The sequence below is a fragment of the Bidens hawaiensis genome, unplaced genomic scaffold (genome assembly GCF_021521415.1).
Source record: "Bidens hawaiensis isolate Kalapana, Puna unplaced genomic scaffold, B.hawaiensis_p1.1 tig00058166_1, whole genome shotgun sequence".
Lineage (NCBI taxonomy): Eukaryota > Viridiplantae > Streptophyta > Magnoliopsida > Asterales > Asteraceae > Bidens > Bidens hawaiensis.
In genome coordinates this window covers 1-18,925 of record NW_027506413.1, presented here as the reverse complement: position 1 = coordinate 18,925, position 18,925 = coordinate 1, and positions in this window count along the sequence as shown.

Sequence of the window (18,925 nt, the reverse complement as noted above, 5' to 3'; positions counted from 1 at the left end):
AAAATTCTGGAAATTTTGAGCAGAGTAACAGTATGATTAGAGAAGAAGACAGTGAATAGTGATACGAATCGTTTTCACGCGTCCCTATATAGACTGACACAGTACTAATTCCAATGTAACGAATCGTCTGATTCGTTTGAATTTTGAATTAACGAATCAGGCGATTCGTTATCTTAAGTTAACACGTGGCATAACGAATTAAAAAGTGATTCGTTAAAAATCTTAACGAATTAATAGCCATTCGTTACAGAGTGACGGAAGCGAATTAATCTTAACGAATTAGAACTCAATTCGTTATAAATGGCTTTAATTCGTTATTTTAACAAATCAAAGTTAACGAATTACATTATTTAATTTTAATTTAAATAAATAAATGAATTAAATCAGTTAAATTAAATATTAATTAAATAATAAAACCAATTAACTTAAATCAATCACCGAGAACCCATATGTCGATGAGTGAATACCTTAACGTGTTTTACACTTTGAAACACTTAACTTAAAGAAAAATAAATAATATGTAAAATGAAAAAGCAAAATCTTTTTGGTATTTTGAAATTTTCAAATAAAAATATATACTAGAAAAATATCCGAAAACTAAAATGTAAAACAGGAAAATATATTTGGGTTTTTGTAAGAGTTTTCAAAAGCAGTACATATTTTTGGATTTTTTTTGAGTTTGAGCAGAGAATCATATTGACTAGATTGTCCTTCCATCACAGTTTTATATTTCAGCAATATTGTGACTGGCGTTAAGTCAGTCATTGATATTGTTGTCCACTTAAATCTTATAACAAACTTTCAAGTGTTTTTGTGATATGATTTATGGTTCAATTAAAACACAGAATATATGAAACTATCAGCCTCTAATCTCGGTTCAAGCTTAATTTGATTTTTGCCATATCACCCCAACTTGACTTAAACCATTATAATGCTGATCAAATTTTGAAAATTTTATTATCTTTGAGCAATGCATCAAGTTTCCTTTACTGTGAGTGAGTATGCACGAGTCCATCTGTCGGCTTACATACATTGTATCCCCTGGGGTCCGTTTCTTATTGGTATTGAGACGCGCGCAAGGGAGGAACAAATGTATGACTAACAGCGGATTTTGATCAAGTCAGTAATTTAGATTGTACAAAGTACAGCAGTGATCAAGTTTAATGACTTTGGGATTGCTCTTAAAGCGAATGAAATATTCATGCATATGAATACCCAGATGATTAAGCCGCATTAAGACTCACAGTGTCAAAAACCTTAACGCTTGTTATTTGCTTTATTTTATTTTTGGGTGATCAAACAAGTATAAGGCTTGAGTATGACAGGTTATTACATTTCTGCCATCCTCATCGAGATTTTTGTTAGATACTAACACCTCTTTCAATTTGGCATTTCTTTATGTTTATATCACATACTTAACTCTAACAGTTTGTTTAAGACCTACCAATGCACCAATGCAATTAAGCACTCAGTCTTTTAAGCTTATTTCTTGCTGGATTTGGGGTCAAAACAATCAATGTACAATCATTTTCTCTTTTTGCTTCAAAAACTCAAAAATTTTGAAGAGCATAAAAGAAAATGAATTTAATCGCCCTAGTTACATTAAGTCTATAAATTAATGGCTGTTCTATCAATTCAACAAGTGAATAATAGGACCAAGACATGTAAGCATGCTCCACAAACTTAAATAACTGACATAATTTTTAGCGAGAAAATAAAGTAAAAAACGCATAATGAACGCCCCAACTACTTTTCATTATCAGGTAAATGGCAATCCTAAACATTTACGAGTAAATATCAGGACCAAACATATACGAGTACATGTCCTTCAAATACGAGTAATTGACATACTTTCCAGCGAACATATGCAAAAATCTTTTTGGTTTTTCTCTATACATACATAAAACACAATCTTTTTGTCTTTTTCGATTTTCTTATAAACAAAAACTTCCCAATATTTTTGGATTTTTGGATTTCGTTTTTGTACAAACTGAAAATACAATATTTTTGGTTTTTCAAAATTTTCAAATGTTTTTGATTTTTTTTTAAATATTTAAAAATAATGACAAGAAAACACAATATTTTTGATTTTTCTTAATTTTTCAAATGTTTTTGGATTTTAAAATTTGTAATGTTTTTGGATTTTATCTATACACACAAAAAACACAATATTTTTGTATTTTCTATTTTCACCCCCTAAAACCCAAAACCAAAATAAATTTTAAAAGTAAAAAATAAACAGAAAAGAAAGATAGTTATCCTTGTTTCAGGATATCAGCAAGGTTCTTCAATCCATTTAAACCAAGCAAAAATTGAAATCGAGTTTTATCAAAGGCTTTGGTAAATAGATCGGCGTTCTGAAAATCAGTATGTACTTTATCAAAGTCGATTAATTTCTTTTCAAAACAATCTTGTATGAAATGATATCGAATTTCGATATGTTTCGTTTTAGAGTGTGGTACGGGATTCTTGGTGATACTTATGGCAGTAGAGTTATCAATCAAAATAGGAGTAGTAAGAAATTTCAAACCATAGTCGCGCAGATGTTGTTGAATCCACAAAACCTGGGAATAGCAACTCGAGGCTGCAACATATTTTGCCTCAGCGGTTGAAGTAGAGACCGTCGTTTGCTTTTTACACTGCCAGGAAACAAGCCGGTTTCCTAAGAATTGACACCCTGCCGTAGTTGATTTGAAGTTGATCTTGCAACCTCCGTAGTCCGAGTCTGAAAAGGCAGTAAGCTCAAAATTATCGTCCTTGGGGTACCATAACCCGATGTCTGGATTTCCCCTCAGATACTGAAGAATTCGCTTGACTGCAGCTAGGTGAGTCACTCGTGGACTTGCTTGAAATCTAGCACAAAGACAAACATCAAACATATTGTCGGGGCGAGAAGCCGTTAGATACATTAAAGATCCGATCATAGCACGATAGAGGGTAGGATCAACGGTATCCTCCAATTCATCCGGTGATAAATTGTGACCCACTGGGAGAGGAGTTGAAGGGATTTTTCTGGCAGATATCTTGAATCGGCTCAAGAAATCGTTCACATATTTGGTCTGGTGAATAAAGATTCCTTTCACAGACTGGTGAACTTGCAACCCTAGAAAGAAATTCATCTCTCCCATCGAGCTCATCTCGTAATTTGTTTGCATTGACTTCTCGAACTCCTTACATAACGTATCGTTTATAGACCCAAAGATAATGTCGTAGACATAAATCTGAACTAGGAGAAGATAATCACCAACAGTCTTATGAAATAAAGTGAAGTCGATAGTCCCTCGCTTGAATCCGTTATCAGTCAGATGGTCGGCAAGCGTGCCATACCAAGCTCTCGGGGCTTGATGTAGACCATACAGGGCCTTGTTTAATCGGTAAACTTGGTCCTGATAATCAGGATATTCAAAGCCATGAGGCTGTAAAAAAAACACTTCCTTGTGTAGTTAACCATTGAGAAAAGCACTTTTAACATCCATTTGATAGACCTTGATATTCTTATAAGCAGCATACGCCAGAAAGATTCGAATAGACTCCAATCTTGCAACCAGAGCATATACTTCAGTGTAGTCAATACCCTCTTGCTGATGGAAACCTTGCACCACTAAACGTGCCTTGTTCCTCACGATCACCCCACGATTCTCTTTCTTACATTTAAATACCCACTTAGTCGGAATAGCTTTATTAAATCTAGCGGGTTTGTCGATTAGAACCCAAACACCCAAACATGCAAATTGCTATAATTCTTCTTGCATAGCTTCTACCCAAGAAGGATCTTGAAGTGCCAAACGAGGCATCGTTTGCTCAACTTGGGATAGAAAGTAAGTGAATTTAGCAACATTTACAATTCCAAAAGAATGTAAATCTGCATAATCACACAACACGTGATTCTCACTTGACGAAGCAACTTGATGACGTGTTTGAACGCCCACATCAAGTTCTCCAATGATGTTTTCCAGTGGATGATAATTATGAATCCAAAGAGTGGGATTCTCAGGAACAACAACATTTTCAAATAAGTTAGTTTAATGTTCTCCAAGCTCAGGAGATGAAACATCACTGTCAAGTTCAATAACCTGATCATCAGCTTGATTATCATCAGAAGAAGTAGACACATTATCAAAAGCAGTTGGAGAAGCATCACACGGATCTTCAGTTGGAGGAGTAGTTGGAGCTTCAACATCATTAGAACTTGAAAATCTTGGAATGGCCAAATGATCTTCAAAGTATGCTCGAACCAGGTCTTCATCTAGGTGCTCAGTTGATGGAGTAAATGAATTAAATAATCCATCATAATCAAACATCCAGTCAGGACATTTCCCTTGAGGAGGTGTGGTGTACTTCTGACAGTCCACATGGTACCATCCCTCAACACAACCAGAAGTGAAATTAAATACTCTTTTCTTTGGAGAAGCATACCCCAAGAAATATCCTTCGATGGCTTTTTCTTCAAAGTTACCCACATCCTTCTTCAACATCGTACAAGGACACCCAAATGGTTCCAAGTACTTTAAATTAGGCTTTCGATTTTTTAAAAGCTCATAACTTGTCTTCTTGAGTCGTTTAACAGTTAGAACCCGATTAAGCGTATAACAAGTTGTATTCACCGCCTCATTCCAGAATTGGACGGGAAGCTTAGAATCAGCAAGCATAGTTCTAGCAGCTTCAATCAAAGTTCTATTCTTCCTTTCAGCAACACCGTTCTGTTGTGGTACATAAGGTGCACTATATTCTCGGTGAATTCCCTTTTGAACGCAAAAGAAATCCAATATAGTGTTTTTAAATTCAGTACCATTATCACTTCGAATTCTCCTCACTTTTTGCTTGTACAGTGATTCGATCTTAGTGATTAAGTTTTGTACCAGAACAGGTGTTTGATCTTTTGAACTCATAAATAAAACCCATGAGTATCATGAATAATCATCGGTAACAACAAGACAATACCAGTCTCCAGAGATACTAGCCCGATTCACAGGACCAAAAAGATCCATATGAAGTCGTTCAAGAGGAGTATCAATGGAATTCAATAACTTAGAAGGATGTGACTTTTTCTTCTGCTTGCCTTTCTTGCACGCAACACAATGGTCAGATAATTTAAATTTCTTCAATGAAACACCCTCAACTAAGTCATTCACCATTAAATAATTAATCTTTCGAACATGAATGTGACACATTCTACGATGCCATAGAATAGAATCCTTCTCTGTTGCTTTAGAGACAAAACATGTTTCGATAGATGTTGATACTTTATAATTCATATTTAAGACATAAATATCATTTGATCGAGGTGATCGCATGACAACCATGTCTTCGGGAATCACGTATCCCGGTTTCAAAATCGGACACTCTTTATCGGTAAATACCGTGGTGTACTTCTTGTCACAAATTTGCGACACATTCAATAAATTATGGTCCCCCTTGTCACAGTAATTGACTTTTTCAAACGTAATGTGACCATTTGAAACTTCACCCTCTTGTGTTATCATGCCCCCCAGAATCCCAGAAAACGCCACATATCCCCCTTGAATATTTCTCACATTTGTTAAGAAGTCGAGATTTCCAGTGATATGACGAGAACATCCACTGTCCATTATACAGTTTTCACCAGACACGGTCTTGGATGTACCCTACACACAAAGTAAAAGTGATTAGTTCAAAAAGGCAGCCCAGGCCTCAATCTTGGGCACCTTTTGAATTTCTCTTGGAATATTAACTTGAACATAATTCAACTGTTGTTCAGCAACTTGAGAATAAGTTACCGGCTTCTTAGACTTTCGTCTTAGATAAGCAGCTTGAACGACATTTGAGTTCACGTTCTTGCATATAGGCTCAGTTGGAACAAACTTTGGTTTCACTTGACCATGTGTTTCGTTCACATGAATTACCTTACGTGGATTCACGTTTGAAAACATGATGTGAGTATCATCATCACACGAAACAGGCGGTTTCAAAATCTCCTTTATCAAAGGAACCGGTTTCGAATGGTCCTTGACAAACGGATGAAGGTTCTGAGATTTCTTCTGGCCACAGTTTCTCACCACATGACCTTGTTGTCCACACAAAAAGCAACTTCGCATGTCCACACGATCATGTTGAGATTTGGCAAAAACAGATGCAACAGAAGGTTATTGACTCACATTTTTAGTGAAACTCTTGGCCAAATCATTAGACGATACAGACTTCTTTTTCATATAAAAGTCAAGGTTAGAACAGTTGGAAAAACTTTGCAATGTATCTGTTCCAGTTGATTTCACAAAATGAACCTTTTTAGCATGTTTTAACAATTGGTTTGCTTTAATCAATTGGTCTGATGAGTTTGATGTTTTGGCACAAACATATTGACGTTCAAGATCTTGTGTCTTGTCAGTTTCATTGTACAAAACGCTTTCGATCAGTTCAGGTTTGATAATACTAATCGGAATGTCTTTTTCAGTGAACATCGTGTTCATTCCCTTTAACTTAAAAACACGAGCAGATGATGGCTTAGAAACAATAGGATTGATGAAACGTATCAAGTCCTCGTCAGAAATCTTCGGTTTTTCTGATTTCTTTGCCTTCACAGGTTTAACTTTCATTTGTTCTTCCTTTTTCACATGAGGTTTGTATGAACCATACACAGCTTCCTCAAATTCATGAGGCTCACAAAGAATGTGATTTGAACTTGGAATGTTCTCATTTTTGTGTATAACCTCAGGTTCAAACACATCCTCAATAATCACTTTATCAACATTTTCAACAAAGACTTTGTTGCTTTCAACATGAGGTTTTTGAGTTGCAGGTTGGGCTTTAACAGTTTCAGGTTTAACTGGTTTAGATTTTTCTGAAATCACAGGGTCTTTCACAATCACATCCTCTTCTCTTTTAGCAAAAAGATTTGCTTTATAATCATTGTGAAATGGTGGTGGAGTTTCAATAAAACCTATACCCTTTTTCGAATCTTTTTGCTTACAAGATACTTCAATTATTTCGTTTAGCAAAAATGAAGAGTTTCTAAATTTTCCTAACTTGTTCTTTAACTCAAGAACCTCATTCTAAAGCTTGGTTATCTTTGAACTATGTTTCAAAATTTCTTGAAACTTTTGATCATTTATTGTCATTTTAATAGATAACTCAGCCTTGAGATCGTGGTTACTTGTCGACAAAGCTTCAATCTTCTCTCGAGATCTCATTTGAGATTCAAGAGATTGTCGATAAGTATCCTTTAGTGAAGCAATTTCTCTCACTAAATTATCATTATGGTTCTTTAAAGACTCTAACTTAGGTTTGTTAGTCTCACATTCAACACAAGTTACTTTAGCAGACGAATTAGCAGAGATAGAAGGACTAACCTCATTGATCTTAGCCATGCAAGTAAAAGTGGTTGGATTATTAACACATGAATCATCAGAGTCCGATTCAGTATCATTGTCAGACGATAACTCACTTCCGCTTGCATCTTGAAAAACATCATTTGTCTTGAACATAACCAAATTGGCTTGATTGCCATTACATAGTAGTTCTTGTGACCAATCAGTCCCATCTGCTAACATTGCTTGTGACCAAGAAGTAGACGGTTTCTTTTCAGTATCATTACCTCGTGATGTAGAAGAACTTTGGGTTTGACCACGAGGACCAGTATACTCCTTTTTCGGCTTATCACACTCTTTTGCAAAGTGTCCGAATTCTTGGAAATTATAACACTTAACCTTCAATTTATCAAAACCCAACTTGTTTAACGCGAGAAGATATTTGCCGGTTCTTTGCATAAACCTTTTTACCTTACGAACTGTTCCATTTCAAGTCCATAATCTCTAAGTCATCCGGATCAATCTGATCATAGTCTTCATCAGTCAAATCACTAGTGGCAATCTTACTACTCACCATATTCTCATAGGAAGACATGAAGGCTGTCAAGAAAGCAAAGTTTTGTTCAACTTCCTTCATGTTGACAGTCGGTGGTGGTGAGAATTGATTTGTAGTGGATGAATTTTCAGATCCTTCAGAAGAACTAGAAACATTTGGTGAACTAGAATTTCCAGCTGTGTAGAAACATGCTCGTGGATCACTATAAATACATGTAGCATTATCACTTGCATGTTGTGTAAGAAATGCGGTGATTGGAGAGATGGTTGAACTCAAGGGCATACTCCCACCATAAAAAACAGGATCTTGATTGTCCTTAGAAGACTTTTGACATTTGAGATCGTACTCTCTTGCTTCGATCTTTTGCATGAATTCGGATGCAGTCAAGTCTTCATTGTTGAAGTAATTGTTCTCATTCAGAACCCTCAAAAACGTAGAATAAGAACTCGGTAGTGCACTCTTGATAGTATTAATCTTATAAACTTCAGAAGTTTCCAACTTCATTTTATCCATCTTAGCTATCAAATGATTAAACCTTGTTGTCATCTCCTCGACAGTCTCACCCTTTAGTAGGTTAAAGTTTCTAAACTGAAACTTGAGCATTACCTTCTTACTTTCAGCCGTGTTACCCATACTCCTCATACGAATGTGTTGGAATAACGAAGCAAAAATCTTTATGCTACCAACTTGGTGAAAGATGTTTTCAGGTAAAGCCATTGTAAGAGTAGAGTAGGCTTTTGTCTCAATCTATAACGCTTTCTTTTCTTCTTGAGAGTATTGAGAGATAGCTTTAGGTGTGAAGCCGATAGTCTCATCTCCAATCATAAGAACGGTATATACCTCATCCAGGCAATACGAACAATCAGGGTGAACAGACCTTCACCCTAGATGTGCACGGAAACGGGGTTCCCACTAAGCAAAATCGCTAAATTTCATTAAACGTGGACATTTTGAATGTGAACCAATCTCGGTGTCCAGTTGCAACATTTTTTGCATTAACATATTTTGGGAAGTCAAATAATACATACCAGCCATGTTGACAAATGACAAGACACTCAAAATTCAAGGGTCAAATTTGAAAATTTCTTAACGAACTGTGAACTTTAATTTTAACGAACTGTAAACAGTAGTTAACAAATCACAATTCACGAATTAAAAGTTGTCCAGGTAATGAATCAGGAATAGAAAATGAATCTGAAATGTTAACGAATCTGTAAGGTTTAAACGTACTTGTCAACGAATTAGTTTGATGAAATGAGTCAACGAATCGGATTAATGAATCTGATTTCAGAGTAACGAATCACTGAGTAAACCTTAACGAATCACTTAACGAATTAAATGACAAATTAGCTACAGTTGATAATGAATCAACTATAGCGAATCAGGTTGTTACAACGGTTGTAATAAACTCTGACAACTATTGCCACGTGGCAAAAAAATGTTAGATTTAAAGTTAACGAATCTGGACACGTGTCACACGAAGTGAATGACACGAATGATAAAAAGTAACGAATTGGAACACGAAGTAGCGAATTAGTATAACGAATTGATTGAGATTATAACGAATCTTCAAATCTTCAAACATTCATCATGCATTTCCAGAATTCTGGAAAACATATGAACACCAAACGAAATCTGTTATACTCTTTCAATACCTTACCAAATCTCACAATTTACCTACCAAAATACTCGAAAACACAACGTGAAACCAATTCAAACCATCCCGTAACCAATTACCCTTAACTCGTGATCAATTCAACCAAAAACCAACCTCTGTTTCGGTCAAATCAAATCCAAACCACACAATAACAACTAACCAATCCAAATCACAATTCCAACTCACAAATCCTTTCCAGTACCTTACCAAACACAGATCCAATCCAATCAATCCATAACACAATAAAATTCACACTTAATTTGATCCAAATTTAAACCGTAAACTTAATAATACCAAAATAACAATTAACAGTCCTATAATAACGAATTAACACTCGAATCAAGAGCAATCGAACACCGAAAGTTCTGATACCACTTGTGAAACCCTAGAAACGATCTCAGATCTAGGATTACTTAACCAATTATGCGGATCTAGTTCATGATGCTATTGATTATATGTTATATATTAGTATTAGTATTAGTTGTATATATTCGTATGTATAAGATTAAACATGTTAATGAAGCTTGAGAGATAGAGTAGATCTGGACAGAGGTTCGATAATATAATTCTCAAAAAACTTAAATTAACAGTGGACACACCACTATATATAGAAGATGAATTCTAGTTCGTTACACATTCCGTAACGAACTAGTCTTCACTTCGTTATATTACAATAAACAAAATAACTTTAACGAACTACATCCTGATTCGTTAAACATCCTTAATGAATCAGGGTATAACTTAACATAAGGTCTAATTCGTTAAACATGCTTAACGAACTAGACAGTTCCCTAACGAACTAGCTTTATAATAATATAACTTTTTCATTAAATAAACAATAAAACTTAACGATAGATACAAAGACTCGAGACGCAAAACCGTGTAATAACAAACGGTATACCCTTGACGGTGGTCAGGTTGCATCTCTCCGGTTTCCAACGCCGCCGAATACGATTTTGACTATTACGGCTCCGATTCGTCTGTTTCCGGGTTCCCTTTTGAAAAACCCAGGCGACGACGATGCTTTGACTGTTGCTGGATTCCGTTTTGGAACCCTAGGTGACAGTGGACGGTCATCGGCCACCGGTAACATGCGGTTGTCGAGGAAGTATAAAGTGACTGTTTTTTGGTTGTTTTTGTATAGCATTCAACAATATTGATTTCTCCTTCTTAGGTTTCTTTCTTGGAATACCAGACATTTTTTTTATACTTAGACCATGAGTAGTCATAAAGCCCCACCCCTAGGCATTATGCGCCACGTGACGCCCAGTCAGAGTTATGATTTTATACAAAAACATGGTGTAGTCATAAAGCCCCACCCCCAGGCATTATGCGACACATGGCGCTCAGTCACCATTAATTGTTTTTGTTTTTTAAATAAATAATTCATATAAATAATAGATATAAAATTAAAAACCTACATTAAAAGTAAAAAAATACATTAAACTCACAAATAAAAACAAAATTAAAATAAAAAAAAAATACATTAAACTCACAAATAAAAACTAAATTAAAATGAACAAAAAACATTAAATTAAAAAAATACAATAAAAACTAAATTAATAAGACTACATGTTGTATTTTTCAAAAATTTTCTTTTGCCGAATTGCTTTTAGAGATTGGACTCTCGGGTCGTCTTCGGATAACTCCTTTGTTAGAACCTCGTTGTCGTTGTCCAGTTCATTCCTTTTAAGTCGACGGCTTCCAAATTTACTTGAAGACGTTTAGCTCCAAGTTCTTGTATATCTTTGAGTCGAATGTTCATTTCTTTCAAATGACCTTCCATTTCGACATTCGAACCCGTTTCCGACGACGACGCGGCCCCTTTCTCCTTTCCCTTCCCTTGCTTCTTCTACCCTCCGGTCGAGTCATCTCGGTAATATCCGCATAAGGATTCTCGGCTTCATTATCGCTTAGGTTGAAGTTTCGAGCGTCGGAACGGGGCGTGTCTGGATCAACCGAAGACAATGTTTTAGACATTTTTTTACGGGACCACCTTCGGCATTGGCATCCAAAACCTGGCCCCATTTTGGGTGAAACCTCAAGTAATATTTCCAAATACCAAAGTAACTGAAGGCCCCCGACACCTTATGTTGATACTATGTCAACGCATTTTCCATGACTTCCGCGTCCGAGACACCGCTACTCCTCGTTCGATTCATCTGAGAGATAACCGTATGGAAACCCATGCATTTGGTGTTTTTGTCGCCCCATTTCGACAATAAGGAATATTTTTCTCGATGCGAGTCCCCGCCAAGTTCGTGGAACAACTCTTTAATTTTGTGCCAAAATACCCCTGCTTTTTGTTAGTTTGCTAAAAAAAATAAAAACACTACAAGTTCAATGTTTGTTCTAAGAAATTTAAAAAATATATATGTATTTTAAAAACCTACCACACTTGGCATCTTCCGATATCACGAACCAAGCATGAGCACATAGTACGCACTCGTCGTTCTTCCACGGTATCACCATCTTTTTAACCCGAGGTTCGCCGGCGGGCTTCTTTGCGTGTTTTCTCGGACGTCCGCGTTTGCTCGAACCGCCGACGGTCTCCGGGACGGGTAGTATCTCCGGCACGAACTCGTCGTCGGGTTGGGAACCCGAACCGGCAAAAATGTTTGTGGTTGGGTTTTGGAAACCGTGCACCGCATTTGGCTTAGAGTTTCCTATATATGCAATGTACGCGACCTTTTGCGCGTCGAACGGATGCGGGGGTTGAGGGACGGGGACGGTTGGCATCGGGGCGGTAGATGGGTTCGTTTGTGGATTTTGGTTGCCTTGACGGGCAAATTGACCAAAATCGAGAACATTTTGGTTGTTATTCGGAAATATTTTGGTAGTGTTGTAGTAGAAATATTTGTGTAAAAATATATTTGGTATACAAGTGGGAGAAAGGAATGTGTTAAAAAAATGAGGTTTGGTTTGTTTTGATAGTATAGATTTAGTTAATAAATTTTTTTTTAAAACCAACGGCTACCCCAACGGTGACATTGAGCCCAACGGTAATTTTTTTTGATTTTTGTGTCTTTTCAAGCGTTATACTCAAAACGCTTTAAAAAAAACCACAAAACGCCGGGGGGGGGGGACGGTGTGCCCCCGGCGTTATACACCAAAACGCCGTGCAAAACGTTGGACTACGGATGGTCTTATTCAGTCTTTTGTTGCTAAATTTTGAGGCTTTTGTACATTGTTGCAGAATTTTAGGCTTTTTTTTTGTTCTCCCTTTGATGGTGTTCATGTTCTTCTTCAAACATATTAAATGAAAGTGACCAGTAAGTGATTGAAATGATGAAACAAGTTACTCCTGAGAATTACATTAATTGTTATATAAGTGTGTTTGACGGTTGTTAGTTACATGAAACAGATTGATTGTATGCTCCAATTGTGTGGTGGTGGTGTGGTTGTGCGTTTTCTTTTGTGTGGTTTTTCGGTCTGTACCGGTAGACGTTTTCCCCAGCTCTAGTCGTCGATGGTTTCTGCAGGTTCCTTGACGTTTGTTAATTGGTTTTATTATGTTAGGATTTTGTTGTCTTTCCCTAATTTGATTTGATTGGAAGTGCAAATGTATGCATAGATCTAAATCAGGAACATGGCTATTGCTCCTGAGCCTTATTTTCATTTGTTTCCCATGTTTGTGTATTATGTCCTAGGGTTTATTGACGCATTTTAGACATAGAGGGTGCATAGCTGTTGGATTTTTGTGTCGTTGGTCTGTATGTGATTTCCTATTTTAAGCTTCATATTAGGTGTTTGATCATGTGCCTCAATGATCGCTTATGAGTTATGCCGACCTGCATTTGTGTTTAGTGAATTGTTGTTTGCAGTTGTGTTTATTAATTAAACTCTTTGGTGTGTGTAGTTGCAGTTGTGCTTTTTAAATGCTTACATGGTCGGTCGGTGTTTGTATTTTAATACTATTAGCATATGCTTATCTTTGGTTGTTTTATGTGTTCTTTGGGCTTCTCTTAGCTGTTTGTTCTTTTAGGTTGAAGACACACGCGTATCGTTCTTTTACATTTTCCATATTTCTTATAGATAGGTCTATAATCTTTATGTGTCCTTTTGTGTGTCTGTGATGTTGGTCCTTTGGTTATGTTTGTTTTGACAATGTCTTTTGTTTGATATTTTTATTTGCTATAGAGATTAAGAATTTTGCTCTCACATTTCACTGTTATCAACATGCCACAAGAAAAAAGAGCCATAACTGGGTCATGGTCGTTTAGTAATGGAAACCAAGATCAGTCCTCCAGAAACCATTTTGATCTCTTTGTGTTAATTCAGATTGAAAATACGAACACGTCTAACTGTATTGATGATGGTGACTGTGATAAAGAATCATTTTAATCACGCCACTGTGGGTTCCATGGCCGGGACCGGGGGGTGTGAGTCGGACCGTCGTCCGATGCACATAGTTTTAGGGCGCCATCTCTAAGAAAAATATTGCTTAAGAAATGTGTAGACGAGGATAACACAACCACAAAATGGCAGATGACTACCAAGTGAAGAGGCCGATGATGTATTTCGATCATAAAAAAGAAGCTAAGGAGTAAGGACCTGACAAACAACACTCTTTCTGTTAAGATGGTTGGGAGTGGTCCAGTTTTCATCACTCACCACACCCAATGGTGGTGTGCCACCTCACCCCACCACATTCCATCACTAGTGATGGAATTTAGTGGGGGTGGTGGTAGTTTCACTCACTAAATAATATCACTTTCCCATTCTGTTTTCGGTTCAAACTACTTGTCCACTTGATTTATATACATACATATATATATATACATCCTACCCCTCGTCTCTTTCTATGTTCAAATCCTTTGACCCAAATCAAACCCTAAAAATTTCAATTCTTCACAAATTGAATTGATTACAAACTTATATTGATTCAACACTTCAAGATCTGTCTGATTAACTCTCAGATCTCATCTGTTTCAAAAGGTAGGCTTTTTGTTATTATTATTTTTTCTCTTTGATCTTCAAAAAATCTTGAATCTAATGATAAAAATCGAGTCTTGTTTATGTTTTTTGTATCTGGGTATTATTAAAGATTGGATATTTTCTCTATTTTTATCTTGTTTCGTATAAATTATTGCAGATCTGGTTCAATATCTTGGGCTTCAACAATCACCTCCTCAGGCTTCACCACGTGATGGCCATCACGGCCGGACCCCATCACAAATGGTGGAGGGACCGGCGGCGGTGTTCCATGGTGGATAAAGCGTGATGGGGGGCTATCACGGACCACCCCGTCCCCCCTAAACATTGCAGCCGGAAGCTAAAATGACCTCGGGCTCATCAAAGACCAGCCACGCAAAAACAAAGTTTTTGTAAATCACTTGCTAGCTGATCACTTTACTACACTTTATATAGTTCAAAATTATTATGCATAGGCCTTAGTCATTTTGTAACCAATCCCTAAAACTATGTTGTAATGAATCCTAAAACACTTATCTTATAATCACATTCTGTGAATGCTTTATGTTATGACCGCACGGAACACTCTTCAAGACCCAGTGCAACGCGCGGGTAGTAATAATTTGTTTATACTAATTTGATTGGATTGGATTTTATTTTATCATTGGTGGCGATGGTGGCGATGTCGACGGCGGCAGTGGTAGTGGTGGCTATGGTTGTGGTGGTGTTGAGAAAGTAAGGTGAAGGAGGAATGGAATGGAAAAAAAGGAGGGGGGGCGTGAATGAATGATTTTGATGGAATGAAATTCCGTGTGTAATGGATGATTCAATTCCATTGAGCAACCAAACACCACTTTTTTCATTCTCACGCAATGAATCATTCTATCCTCGTGTCATTCCTGCATACCAAACGCTACTTCAATGTGTAACGAGCAAAGCTCAAAGCCTCAAACCGGTTTACCTGACCCGACCCGGCCCGGTGTACCTGACCCGGAACCAGTTCCTACCCGTACCTGACCTGCGGGTAGGACCAGGCATAGGATTTCTCACCGGAGTCGTACTCGGAACCGGTGAAACCGAAACCGGAAATACCTGGTCAAATCCCGTCCCTACCCGAAACCCGAAAAAACCGATGGAACCGGTTAAATATACCTGGAACCGATTCCGACCTGGTTCTCGGTTATGAAAATACCCGGTTTATGCACCTCTATTCTATGTTGGCTAATCTGACTAACTAGTGATCCGGCCCACTGACATCGGAAGTTGATCCCGTCCAATTACAGTTCACACGTTTTAGGCCCTAACACCCAATCACCTAGGAGAGCCTACCAACTCAAGTCCAGGTCCACACTTTTTCATTCGGCCCCACCCGATAAAAATGTTCGGCCTAGAGGTGCACATTCCGGTTAACTAATAGCCAGTTAATTATTTGTCGGGAAATAACGGGTTAGACCGGTTAATCGGGTTGGGTACTAACCGGTTAATCGGTCAGGTACTAACTGGTAACCCCTACCCAGTATAACTGGTAACCGAACCGGTTAATTGGCGAATAAACGGAAAAAAATGTTTTTTTTTTAAATCGATTAGCCGGTTTGTAACCGGTTTCGGAAATCAATAATATAAACCGGCGGTTAGAACTGGATATAAACCGGTTAGTGGTGGACTGGTTACTAACTGGTTAGATTTCCGGTTAGAAATTGATTAACCGGTTAGCTTGTACAAATTAGTTAAATGTAAACATTTTATAAAATGTTAGCTAGCTATCTAGGTAGTTAACTTTAGTGGATAAATTTTTTGAAAATTCATACTTGCATTTTTAACTTTAATAAAATGTTAGCAGAACATGCACACTTGTGTTACTATGTAATGTAGCCATTTGGATTTTATGGTCATTAAGTGAAATGATTCACTCATTAGGTACACCTCAATACTATTGGATACTTTTTAAATATGTACGATACCATATTATCCAGTTGTACAACTATTTAAAACACTTGTACAACTCCCAACAGGAGACATACCCTCGTTACAAGATTATTATTTTAAGGAAAAATTCCTAAAATAGTATAATGGATGAGAGAGAAGATCTAAATAGTCCAAAAGTTGTTAAAATTACAATTTTAGTCCAACCAAATAAATCTCTGTCGTGACATTTGGATTCCCGCCAATAGTTTTCATCTACCAATGAAACCTTACCACGTGTTTTTTTGAAATTCGTCTGAGCAAATGGATTTCAAGTGAATTTTGTCTTTGGAGACGATTCTCAAAAAAACATGCACCACCACCACCTCCACCACCATAATCATGATCTTCATTTTCCTGCCACCACCATCATCATGATCCTTATTTTCCGGCCAGCAGCAGCACCACCACCATCATCATGATCTTCATTTTCCGGCCACCACCACCATTATTGTTGCAGACACACAAAACCCATATTTCTTCTTCAATAATCCACCTCATTTGGAGACGATTCTTCTTCAATACCTATCTTTCTTCTTCACCTTTAACAAAATCAAGAACTGAAAGTTTGACTTTTATGGTTGTTTGGTGACTTTGGTATTAGGATTAAATCAAGTCATCAAACACATTTTGTGGTGGTACCAGTGGAGATGATAATGGTGGCGGTGGTGCCGGTGGCCGGAAAATGGAGATCATGTTGGTGGTGCTGGTGTATTTTTTTTGAAAATTGTCTTCGAAGACGGAATTTTCATGAAATTCATCTGCTCAGATTAATTTTAAAAAAACACAGATTTCAATGATTTTTGGAGATGGTTTTCGTTCCAAAATTATCGGTCCAGATGGATTTCATTGGAAAACCATCGGTTTTCGTCAGAACCTTTAAAAGTGGCACGGCTTCATTGATAGACGGAAACTATCGGCAAGAATCCAAATGTCACGACGAAGATAGATTTGGTTGGACTACAATTGTAATTTCAACAACTTTTGGACTATTTTAATATTCTCTCTCATCTATTGGACTATTTTGAGAATTTTTCCATTAGTAGAATTTTCCCTTAGTGGGAAAGTTCCCAAAATAGGCCGAGGGAGGAGATAGATTCCTAATTTAGGCCAAAAATTTTGAAATTCCCACAATGATCCATTGACCCATGAGATTTCAAGCCAAACCCATCTCCGCTGTGACATATGGGTTCGTGCCAAATCTGTGAGATTTCAAGCCAAATCCGTTTGACCTGTGAGATTTTTAACCAAATCCATATAACCCGTAAGATTTCAAGCAAAATCCGCCTGATCCGTGAATTTTGATACCAAAACCGTTCCCTTGAAAACCATCTCCTCTGTGAGATTTCAAAAAAGTTTGATTTCACCTCCATCCACCACTGATTCACCCCACCACCACCACCACCGCCGCCTCATTTCTTTGATTCACCACCACTACCATCTTCTTTGAAATATTTACCCTATCTCCAACCATCGTTGCATTCACCATCTCCGCCCACCGCCGTATCCACCATCCAATATCACCATCTTTGGCCACCGTCACCTTCACCATCCAACATCAACATATCCGGCCACCATCGCCTTCACCATCCAACATCAACATATCCGGCCACCGCTGTCTTCGTGCTAGCCTCCATTTCATGGTGAAAAAAATATGTCGTCTTCCAACATCAACATATCTGCATCTGTCGTCTTCCCCGGTTTTCGGCAAGTGGAAGTGGTGGTGAATCAATAGTTCTGTCGTCTTCTCCGGTTTCCGGCAAGTGGCGGTGGTGGTCAATCAATGGTTCTGTCGTCTTCTCCGTTTTCCGGCAAGTGGTGGAGGTGGTGGTGGTGAATCAATGTTGGAATGAGGTGGATTTTTTTTTCAAAAACCCATGGATGGGACTGTTTTGGTATGAAATCTCACGTGTCAGACGGATTTTCTTAATTTTCCCCAGAATGTATCCTTATTTTTGGCCTAATTCTTCTTCTGATGGTCGATTCAACCTCTGATCAATAAGATATACCTTGGTTATATTTCATCTCTTCAACAAGTTTAGTAATGAGCTTAATGGCCCTATTGTTCCGTTGGAGAGAAGAACCTATGATTAGCTTTTCGGGAAATTTCCAAACGAACAATTTCAACGAAATCTTTCAATTTATTATTTTACTATGTTCAACTCTATGTATTCCTCTATCCATAGATTACATTGAATGTACAGAAATGGCTATAACGGAGTTTCTCTAATTCGTATTTACAGCTACTATAGGAGGAATGTTTTTATGTGGTGCTAATGATTTAATAACTATCTTAGTAGCTCCAGAATGTTTCAGTTTATGCTCCTATCTGGATATACCAAGAAAGATGTACGGTCTAATGAGGCTACTATGAAATATTTACTCATGGGCGGGGCAAGCTCTTCTATTTTGGTTAATGGTTTCTCTTGGCTATATGGTTCATCCGGGGGGAGAGATCGAGCTTCTAAAAATAGTGAATGGTCTTATCAATACACAAATGTATAACTCCCCAGGAATTTCAATTGCGCTCATATTCATCACTGTAGGAATTGG